The sequence below is a fragment of the Fukomys damarensis genome, unplaced genomic scaffold (genome assembly GCF_012274545.1).
Source record: "Fukomys damarensis isolate Sample0158 unplaced genomic scaffold, DMR_v1.0_HiC HiC_scaffold_23, whole genome shotgun sequence".
NCBI classification, from domain to species: domain Eukaryota; kingdom Metazoa; phylum Chordata; class Mammalia; order Rodentia; family Bathyergidae; genus Fukomys; species Fukomys damarensis.
This window is the reverse complement of record NW_022900935.1, coordinates 47,369,914-47,381,082: the sequence shown is the minus strand read 5'-3', so window position 1 is coordinate 47,381,082 and position 11,169 is coordinate 47,369,914. Positions and strand designations below refer to the sequence as shown.

Below are 11,169 nucleotides of genomic sequence, written 5' to 3'. Positions count from 1 at the left end.
TCTCCTTTGGCCTCGTCCCCCCACGGCGCTGAGGACGCGCAGGTGAAGGCAGCCCAGCGCGGCACCTGGGCTTCCCCCGCCCTCCTTAGGGAGGCTCCACGCAAGTTCAAAGCGCTGGCTGCGCCGCCCGCCCGCCCGTCCCCGGAGCGAGCGAGCCTCAACACCTTCCGGCACCCCCGCCCCACCCCCCCTAATTCTAGAGTCCCCGGTCCGGCCGAGCTCCTCTGCGGTGTGGTCCCGTTCACACCCTCTGTCTTTGGAGCTCGCGGTCACAGGTGCCTGGGGGTTGCAAGCAGCTACTCCGCTGCCTATTCGGAGCTGCGTTCCGGCCCACTGCAGCCCCGCGCGGGACTTTAATAAGGATCCCAGCATTTAGCAGGACCGGTCGCTAACCAGGGTTTCATGGCAAATGGCCTCGAGGCGCTTAAAAATACTGATGAGTCTCTGCTCTGGGGAAAGGAACTTAGGTGGCCCGAGCCAGCATATCCTTCCTTCGTTTTCAGGAGCAGGCAAGGTCGAGAAGCAAGGCCCAGGATTAGACACGCCAGGGTCTTGCCCACTCCGCGGGAGGTCCACAGCTGGGCCTCCGATGCCTCCAGCACCATCCCATCCTTTCCCGATAGTCAGGGGAGCTCTTCCCTGCCTTTCCAGTCCCAGTGTTGTCCTCCTCCTGTTTCTCTCCTGGCCTCTCAATCCCCATCTTTACAGTCGGGACAGTAGAAACGTTTTTGATCAGCAGCAGCACCTGAGTGAAAAGTGTTTGGGCATGCCCTCGTTTACATACACGCAGGTATAAATCACTGCTGGCCTCTGTGTGCCTGTGTTGTGTGCATTACTAACCACTAACATCCACTGGGAAAGGAGAAGGTAAAAGATACATTCCAAGAGACTCTTCCTCCACTTGAAGGCATTGTCTGGTGAGCCCCAGTTCAGGCCTTTAGTCCTCCTTTCCTGAGGGTTCTCTTTTCCCTTCTTCCTGATTTTTCCACCTATTTTCTTGGCCTGAAAGAAACTGAGAGCTGCAGGATGCCAACCAACACTCCTGGGGTTCAGGTCTTAATCCCTTCCTCCCACTGGGGTCAGCCGTATCTTTCTTCGTCCCTGCCACAGCTGCTCATGCTCTCCCCAGGCCTTTCCCTCCACCTGGCTTCTGACTGGAAATGATTCCCTCTGCTCGCAAGCCCCCTCCCCCTCTCCTCCTCGGGGTGGGTCCTTCCCCTCCCTCACCTGCACCACACCTGTAATCCCAGCTGCCCACCAATCCCAGCAGAGACTGGTGCCACAGTTAGCTTCTGTCTGTTCAGTCTCCTCTATTCACATTCATTACAGAAGTAGGTGGGGGAAACATGATTTGTGTAGAAAAGATACCAATCTGCGCGCACACACACACACACACACACACACGCACGCACTCAAAAAATGCTAATAATTGCAGCTTTTTCTACAAGTGAGCTCTGTGTTGAACCTGAGGGGCAGAATATCAATGCAGACAGCAGGTTAGGTTCCCGCAGGAATCACCCTGGCCTAAAGGAAGGATGGAGCTGGCACGGACAGGAAGAGGGGCCCAACAAAACAGGGGGAGATGGTGTAATGGGGGCACCTTCTTGGAGACACTCAGAGCTATAAATGAAAATGAGGGGGAACACTTTTATGGTGCGCATTCAGTGGTGAATAAGATAATGTGGGGTTTATTCATTTGGTTAGACAGTAGTTAATAAGATCATGAGGAAATAATTTTACTGAACGCTGCTGTATGAACTCTGCTGTAAGTAAGTGAGTGAGGGAATGAATCTCTCTTCTAGGGCTTTCAGAATGGTTATTGTTATTTGTAAAAGTGGCTAATATTTATTGAGCCCTGACTATGTGCCAGGTACATGTAAAGCATTTTATATAGAATATAACCTTTAATTTGCTAAAGAACCCAATGACGCTATTATCCCCATTTGACTGATGATGCCATGGGTTAGAGAGGCTAGGTAACTTGTCTGAGGTCACACAGCTGGGAGACGGTGGGGCTGAGAGGGCTAATAAAGCAACGTGTGAGACCATTACTGGGATGAGGTCTGCACGGAGCATGTCGGTGGAGGCTAAGACACAGGTCTGTCCTGCTGCTCAGGCTGTGCACTGGACTAACAGCCCTGTAAACCGATGCTGAGGCCCCTGCCTACTGATCTTTTTCTTTGGACTGTTGGCGTGAATCTTCCACGCTTGTTTGTTTCTCTGTGTCTTGGCCAGACCCACCTCACAAGGCATCTTCAGAAGAAAGGAGACCTCTGTCCCAGGGCTACAGGGATGTGCATGAGCCTGGACAGGTAAATTCAGATGACCACAGAGAATTCCAGCCGGCTGGGGTTCAAGAAACCTCTTCCAAGATGCAAAGCCCAGCACATGCTGATGAATGTGGGCATCAAGCTCCAAAGAGAGGTCAGGGTGGATGTTTCCCAGCAATCCTGGAGAATACTCTTAAAAGCCCCAAGGGGGTCTGGGGACTGAGCTCAGTGGTACTGAACCTTCCTGGCAAGCACAAGGTAGTGAGTCCAATTCCTGGTAAAAAAAAAAAAAAAAAAAAGCCCCAAGGGTTAGATGTGCCCCACTTCACAAATGAGAAAACTGAGGTTCAGAAAGTTACATAAACTAGGAAGTAGAAGCAGAGCTTGACCTCACATCCTGTGCTTGTGCCATTTTGCCTCTTGGTCTAGTGCCCACCCTTGTGACAGCCAGCTCATTCCAGCACCCACTGTGCACTCTGCCCTGAATTGGGCATGACAAAGGGTGACCGAAACACTGCCATGGTCCTTGGCCTGGAGGAGAGTGGGACCTAGCAGGCAGACCAGGGGTACAGGAGCCTCAAGATGGTAACCAGCATTAAGCAGAATATAAGCCATGCCTGCTGGAGCTGGACCAAGAGGACCCAGAGCAGGATGGGGATGGATAACCCAAGCCGCTTCAAAAGGTGTGCTTAGAGCACATGTTTATGCCCTAGAGAAAAGGAAGAAGAGGAGCACTGTGGAGACATTGAAATAACACAAAATATATGGGAGTCAAGAAGTAAGGAGGCCAGGGCTTGAGGTAGCAAAGTGGAAAGCATCTGTGGGTCTGAAAGAAGACCCTTCCCAGACGGGAGCCTTCAGACGGGAAGGAACCTTGGGGTCACACAGCCCAGCCTGCATATTGTGAGGACACAAAGCCAAGGCTATCATGTGGGCCTGAGAAGCCAGTGTGAGAAGGGGTTCTTCCAAGTCTCCCCAAAACTCAGACTCTCCTTTGTGCACACAGAACACTGTGCCACCAAGGAGAGGACAAAAATCAGAACTACAGCTCAACAGCTCACCGTATCCTACACTAGCCAAGCTTTCTTTTTATTGGGATTGAACTAAGGCCTTGGGCTCTGCTACTGAGCTACATCCCCACACCTTTTTTTAAATTTAATTTTGAGATAGGGTCTCATTGAGTGGCCCAGGCTGGCCTTGAATTCAAGATCCTCCTGCCTCAACTTTCTGAGTAGTTTGGATAACAGGTACAGTATACGCCCCTCTGCCCAGCTACTAGTCAAGCTTTCCGTAGACCCATCTGTTCATAGGGTCTTGGGAATCCCTTCCTTTTCCAAGACCATAATTTCTTCTCCTCGTTCCATGGCTGCTATGGCTCATGAGCATTTCTGCCTCAATCTGGTAGGCTATCTTTTTGTTGTTGCTGTTATTTAGTTTTTATTTTTTCTTCTGGTGGCTATTGAGGATTGATCCCAGGGCACTCTACCAGTGAGCTACATCCTCGACCCTTTTCAGGGACACAGTCTCACTTCACAAAGGAGACCAAAGACTCGAACTTGTGATCCTCCTGCCTTAGCTTCCCTTAGCAGTACTGAGTCGCCACCTGTCCTCTCTGCTCGGGCATTTGCATCTCAAACCTCCTACCCCACATCTCCTCACTCAGCCCCTCCGCAAGTGACCCCATGCTCACTTCTGTTGTGTGGTCAGAACTGGCACGGTGCTAGAACGAAGCCTGGCCAATTGGAAAGAACAGGACAGCTGACTCTAACCTCTTCCCACTCGCAGGGAGGAGGGCTGGGAAATTTAGCTCAGTGGTTCTGCAGCCTGCCTCGCAAGTGCAAGGACCCGAGTTTCATCCCTGGTACCAAAAACAAAACAAAACACAAGCAGGGAGGAATGTCTCTAAAGGCCAGCTGGCACACAGGCCCGGGGACACTGGCACATGTACCTCCAAGTCTGATGGACCACATGGGCCCTGGTCTTTGGCTGGTGAACCTCAGCAATTTACTTCTGAGTCAGGAAACCTGCCTGGGTGAAAGCAACTGCATTCTCTTCAAACATTTCCCAGCACACACACTGAGCAGACTGCAGGAAGTGCTCTGTCCGTCCTGATCATGGCCACATCAACATGCTGTGTTGTCTCAAAGTTAGCCCTGCCTCTGTCCTTGTTACCATGAAGGTGCTGGCCCTCCTGTAGGCCTGTCCAATAACACTCTCCCTTGCTCACTTGTGCACTCTTACACACACGTGCACACATTCACACAAAAAAGACAATTAGGCAGTGCCATGGCTTTTCACTGTGTTGGGTTGAATAGAGGATTAAAACTAAAGAGAAAACTCTACTCAGGAGGTCAGTGGACTACAGGAGCTGCCTGACATCCCTGGGTGGCAGTGAGCAGCATAGGTGCCTGTGGGTCTGGGGCCTGGGTGGAGTGATTTGGCAGACCTGGCCCTGTGTCCTGTTGGAAAGACTCAGTTTCCTAACAAGAAAATGTTCGTATCATCTACTTCAGAGAGGCTATAAGAAAAAATACTTGAAGCTTTAATCACAGTCTCTGGGGCACAGATACACAATAAATGGTTGTTATTATTTGAAGTCCAAGGCCCTCCTGCACGCCAGGCACTGTGTTATGCGCTTCCTGTGAACAAACTCTAATCCTCCTAACAACCCTGAAAGGAAAGTGTGCTATTGTCTTCTTCTCCATTGGGCTGGGGAAACTGAGGCAGACACTGAAGTTACCCAGGTAACTGGGGTCTCATACAGAGCCTGCAGACTTAGCCACAGTGCTCTCCAACCCCTGGGGAGGAATCACTTGGGACATGGCTCACAGGTCTCTTGTCTAGTAGCTTAGGGCTAAGCACCTACTCGCAGGAATGCAGAGGTACAAGTGTCACAAAGCCTTTGCCCTGCAGGGGCTCCCAGCCTCCCTGTGTGACAGCCGCCTAAACAGTGACAGGAGGCTTAATGTGGGAGAGGGATTCCTGCTACCAACAGTGACAAGGATCGATTTTGTTGAAATACTTTGTGTGTTACCCTGGCCAGACAGCCTCAAACGTCCTAGATACAGAGATGACTGGGTCTGAGAAGTCCTTGGTTTCTGGCTGCCACACAGGACCTACCACACACAGTAACCAACCAATTGGCCAAGTGTCTCCTTCATTTACTCATATACATGTTAATTCATTCACCTCCACCTCTACTAGGGTGGGTGCTGTGCATTGAACTACTTCACACAGGGAGATTAAGAAAGAAGTCAAAGGAACCATTTGGATTTGGAGAAACGTAAGACCATGAGGAGAAACTGAAAGACTGAAAAGGGCGGGAGAATCTTCTGGGCCACCTTTTCCAAGTACATCATGGGGGAAGGGGCTCCTGGGTTAACTACTGCTGGAAAGCAGGTTAAACAAATGAAAATAGGCACCACCCCAGCAGGTGCTTGGATGCTGCTGAGATTCCAATGAGTCCAGCAAACATTAAGGGGCTTCCAAGGGCAGGGAGTTATTTCTAAATTTATTTGACCCCAGAGGGCTTTCTCAGCAGGATTTGTGGGACTGAAGTTGCAAAATATACTTTTGTGAGATTGTTCTGGCCCACAAGTTGTGCCAAGGAGCCCGGGGAGAGCAGAAGTGAGGCTGGGCAGACAGCAAGCATAATGCAGCTCCGAGCTGGATTTTGAAAAGTCCTGGAAAAGTCCTGGCCAGGTAAGGTAAGTGGAGGGATGACGGGAAAGAGATGGAATCACTACTTGAAGAACAACAGGTTGGCATTCATTTGTAAAGAGAGCCATTCACGATTCACATACCATGCAACGCACAGGTCCATTCCAAGGTAAGTATCATATGAACAACTCTTCCTCAAGGGCACCAAGAGGCTCAGAGGCTCATGTCAATGGACAAGCGATAGAATGAGCAGTATAATCTGACAGTAGACTGTGAAACTGCAGCTAGAATGAAGGAGCTACGGTAACACCCAACAATAGCCCAGAATTTAGAAACATAATGCAGGGAGACAAAGGCAAACCACAGAATACTGCACAATCTGAAAAACATAGTATAAATCCAGGTGGTGGAGTGTCTCATGCTGGTAATCCCAACACTCGGGAGACAGAGGAACGAGGATTACAAATTCACGGGCACCCTAGGCTACATAGTGAGACCCCGTCTGAAAAAAAAAAGAGTGTAGGCGTGCTTATCCAGTGAAACTGTCATTTTAAAGTAATGGAATAAATGTGCAAAATCTGTCATACCTGGAGGGAGTTTGGTCTGATATGGGGAGGAGCCCGCAGATAGATGCAGATATTCTGGTTCTGCAGGGTGTGGGGAGGCCCAGATTTTCCTATTGTCATTATGTCCCGTATATACGGTATGTTTACTCTGTTGCGCGTCAAGTATTACATAATAAAAGTATTTTCCATCAGTGTTCAGAAGAGCAGGTGGTAAGATATATATAAGCCATGTGATCAGCATGCTACTCCTTCTCTGTGAGACTCCTTTTTTTTCAGCACTGAGGATCCAATCCAGGGATGTTTTACCACGGAGTTACAACCCCAACCCTTTTATTTTTTTTTAATTTTGAGGCAGGGTCTCTCAAAGTTGCCGGGCTGAACTGGAACTCTATCCTCCTGCTTCAGCCTCCCAAGTGCTGGGATTACAGGTGTGTGCCCTATGCCTGGCAACATTCCTTTTTGTGTGTTAGTGCCTCTGTGAGTTTTTTTGGGTGAACAGGACACCAGGACACAAGGTCAGGCCAATGTCCTCACTGAGTCACAAGCCTCCTGTCTCACCCCTTGCTGCTTCAAATAGAGTCATTACAGGACAAACTAATATCGAGTACACAAGTTTCCCGGAGTATGGCCCCTCTATTTAGAAGAAATTCAGAACTTTTAGCTCTAAAGAAGACTGGCCTGGGGTAGAATATTTGATAATCCTTGCTACACCAGAATGACCTTGAAGTGGTCCTTAATCACCTTCCACTCCTCTGTCCTTGTGTATGATTTCATCTCATTCTCACAACTACCTGGGGGTTGCAGCGTTTCCCCCCATTTCATAGAGAAGGAAATGGCGACTCCGCTATTTCTAAGTAATCACCCAGCGCTAGTATGAAGTGGCACATCTGAGATTTGTACCATAGCTGTCAGGGCCCAGGGCCCCTCTTCTCCCACAGCACAGGCTGGACGCTCAGGGCTGGCTCTCTGGGGGATCAAGGGTCGGGGAAATGGTGCCCCAGCTGAGCTTGTTCCGAAGCTCTCGTGGGAAGGAGCCTGAGCCATCGGCCGAGCGATCGGCAAAATGACTGGATAACACTAGGATGCGTGTGTGCAGCTCCCAGAGGCTACAAAGACATGAGCAGAATCTGCCCTGGGGAGGGCTGATGTTCACTGGGAAGGCAAGACAGATGCCCACGAAGAAGTAACTAGAAACATAAGGGGAAAAAAGTTAAGGACCAGTTTTCCTTCCCTGGGACTCGGAGGGCCTCAAGCAGGCAATGAGAATCCAGCAGTGGGGTGGGCAGGACTGCTCTCTGCCCAGCAAGAGATTTTTTTTTTATTTTTTATTTTTTTTAGTACTGGGGATCAAACTCAGGACCTGTGCTTGTGAGGCAGGCATGGTGCCACTGAGCCCTCCAGCAGGTGATTTTTAACAGTGTCCTTGAGCAGCTACTGTATGCTCTGGGCTATGCTTGGTAGGGCAGGTAGAGGTGACGGAGACCTGGTTCCTGTAGGTGGCTGAAGTCTAATCAGTGAGGCAAGACTGCAGGGGGGGCTCGGCAGGGCCAGGTGCCCAGGGCGAGCTGCAGCCCCACTGCGCTTTGAAGAGCAGACAGGAGTCCACTGAGCCTTTCTGGAAAAGGCAGGGGCTTGCACAAAGGTACAGAGATGCGGCCTAGCACGAGAACAACATAAACAGTGCAACAAGATTACTGCCGACAAATGGGAGGATTGCTCATTGTGTAGGTGCCAGATCCTGTCTGTTTCACTTGTGTTGTATCCTTTAATCCTCATGATCCCGATTCTTAAAGAGAGAAAAACTGAGGCTCAGAGAGGTTAAGATCACCCAACTATAAAATCAGAAGCAGCGCCCAGGACTGCTGTTCCCCAAAGCCTGTTCAATTACTGCTCAAGTGAATGTGGGTCAGAGGCAAGACGTGGTTAGGGGGAAGATGGTAGAATCAGATAGGTGCTGGATGTTCTGGGGCGTCAGGGCCAGCTCAAGGAGCAGAGAGCAGCCTGGTCATATCTGCTGTCTGATCCCCTTCTGATTAGGCCTTCTAAAAAAGACGAAACCTGCCGGGCGTGGTGGTGCATACCTATAATCCCAGCACTCAGGAGACTGAGGCAGGAGGATCACTGTGAGTTCGAGACCAGCCTGGGCTACATAGTGAGTTCCAAGTCAGTCTCAACTACATAGTGAGACCCTGTCTCAAAAAAAAAAAACAAAAAAACAAAAAAAAAAAAGGACGAAACCAACCAAGCAAGAAGGACGATCCCATGAGAGTGAGTAAGACAAGGTCCAAGTTTAATAAAACAGGACTTGAAGGTAAGAGTGACCAGAAACTAAGAGGGAGGAGCAGCACCAGGGCTGCTGGTGGGCTAGGAAGTCACCTGCTAAGGCAGGGGAAGGTAAGGACACAGCAGTAGTGGAGCAGCAAACCCTCTTCCAGATGCTGTGCTAGGCAGCCCCTGGCAGGGACTGTTAAACAAAGGCTCATTCACCAAGTGCCCAAGATTGGAAAAGTTTTGCGTCTGGTTAACAAACTTACGTGATATTTTCTGTTCAGCTCATTGATCGGTAAACCTTTGAATTGTGTGCTTTTCTGCGGGTATGTTATACTTTGATTAAAAAATCTAAAGCCACCCTATCCTCCTATCTTGGCAAAATGCTTAATTTAATACCCGGGAATCTGGATTCTCCGCGGAGTGTATGCTAGAAAATGGTGCTGTGGGGAAAGCCAGCCCCGCCTACAGCCTGCTCACCCCCACTCTGTCCCATGCTGAAATCCGGGCCAAACCTGCACGCTTTCCCCACAACTCCTGCTAACGGCCTCCCCTACCTGTGTCCAGCCGCCGGCCGTGTGACCTGTCTTGGTGGAATGAACCCCAAGCGGAGGCCTGAAGTAGTTTTGTGGCCATTGAGGAAGAGACCTCAGGAGCACAGTTAGGGTGGATGGGGTCACACTGGGGTTGTGGCCCCCTTAGAGCCTAGGTTTCTTACTCCTTGGGGAGGGCCATGCCCATAATAGAATGGAGCCCTTTAAATCCAAGGGCCTGGGGAAGGACCACGCTTGTCCTGGTCTAAAGGCAGTTCTGTGGCTAACAGAACTTGTAAAACAATGTAGAGACCTAGGTGTGGTGAGGCAGGTCTGTAATCTCAGTTACGTGGAAGGCCAAGGGAGTAAGGTCTCAAGTTCAAATTCAGCCTGGGCAACTTAATGAGACCCTGCCTCAAAATTAAAAAAAAAAAAATTAAAATTAAAAGAGCTCAGTGAGGTAGCTCAGTGTTAGGGGAGTGAAAAACGAAGCAATAACAATTAAAGTCGAAGATGAGCTTAAGATAGATTGGAAGAGGAGAAACAAGTGCCCTAAGATACACAGAAGCTGGGTCACTTGGAAGAGACTGTCCTGGAGAAGGAAGAGTCTACACAGCATGTCAGTGAGTGAATCTGGGCTTGGCCTAGGTCAGGGAAGACTGCAGTCAGACCTGAAAGGGACTTCCTGCCTTTTGGGCTGGGGCACGGTGTCACTGAGAGGCTGAGGCCTGCTGGACCTGGCGTCAGGCAGTTTGCGTCACGGTTGGAGCACTGGGGTTTACCACTGTGGAGACTTGGGCCCCTCCGTTTCTCACCTGTAGAACGGCGAGACAAGAGCATCTGCCTCCCGGGCTGCTGGGAGATGAGCCTACGTGTGTTCGTCCTCGGCGCGTGGGACGCCCGCACATGTAAACGTGAACTGCTGGTGGGCTGTTACCTCCCGCCTCCCTGACTTGCTCCTCACCGGCTGGGGCTCCTGGAGACGGAGACACTCATCGCATGGGGGCCGCCTTAGCTTCAGGGACAGTGCCCTGCTCAACATCTCCGCCTGCAGAAGCTTTAGCTAAGGTGGAGGGGCACCCAGTCTGAGGTTCGCCATTCTCTCTGCTAAAGCCAAGGGGGAGTGAGGGGTACTCTCCAGGGTGCTGCCCAAGGCCAGAGCCTCTTTGGTGGGTAGGGGAGGCACGGACCCCTCGCTGGCTGCTCTCCTTGAGGCTCCTACCAGAGATGGGGCTTGGCCTGTTCTAGGGCTTTGTTAATGGGAGGCCGCTGTACTGTCCTGGAGATCTTCAGCCCGGCTCCCTTCGCTTCCAGTCCCCCTGGAGCCTTGCCAGAGAGCAACTGTCACAACCGCCTAGGCCGGCCTGGCCCATGGGGTAGACAGCAGCCCAGATGGAGAGGGGAGGACGCTCCTGCATCATCTGTGAAAAGGCAGCAGGAGCATCAGCCAGCTTCCAAGGCGAGAGAAGGTGGGGGACCAGAGGTGACACGAGCCTGGGGAAGGGAAGACACCGTCATCCACCAGAAATAAGTCTGGGAGGAGGGTTGGGAGCCAACTTCAGATCTAGAATGAAGCGGATCATGGAAGAAAGGAAAGCTAGTGACTTCCTTGAAGCTGAGCCTCCTATAGACTGAGAAAAAGCTGACAATAAAGAGACTGACGGGTGCTGGCCAGGTTGCTTACAGCTGCCAGCCCCACCACTCAGAAGGCGGGGCCGGGGGTCATGTGTTCAAGGTCAACCCGGGCGACTTAGCAAAACCCTCTCAAAAATGACTTTTAAAAAAGGTCTAAGGAGGTAGCTCAGTGGTAGAAGGCGAGCTTAGCATATATAAGGCTCTGTGTTGGATCCTCTGCACCATTAAAAAAAAAAA

At 50.7% G+C, this 11,169-nt stretch overlaps 1 protein-coding gene across 1 annotated transcript in view; it reads right to left on the bottom strand.

The window, feature by feature from the left end:
- The window catches only part of Wnt3 (Wnt family member 3), a 43,824-nt gene that overhangs the window by 22,472 nt on the left and 10,183 nt on the right, over positions 1-11,169 (bottom strand). The window lies entirely within an intron of this gene.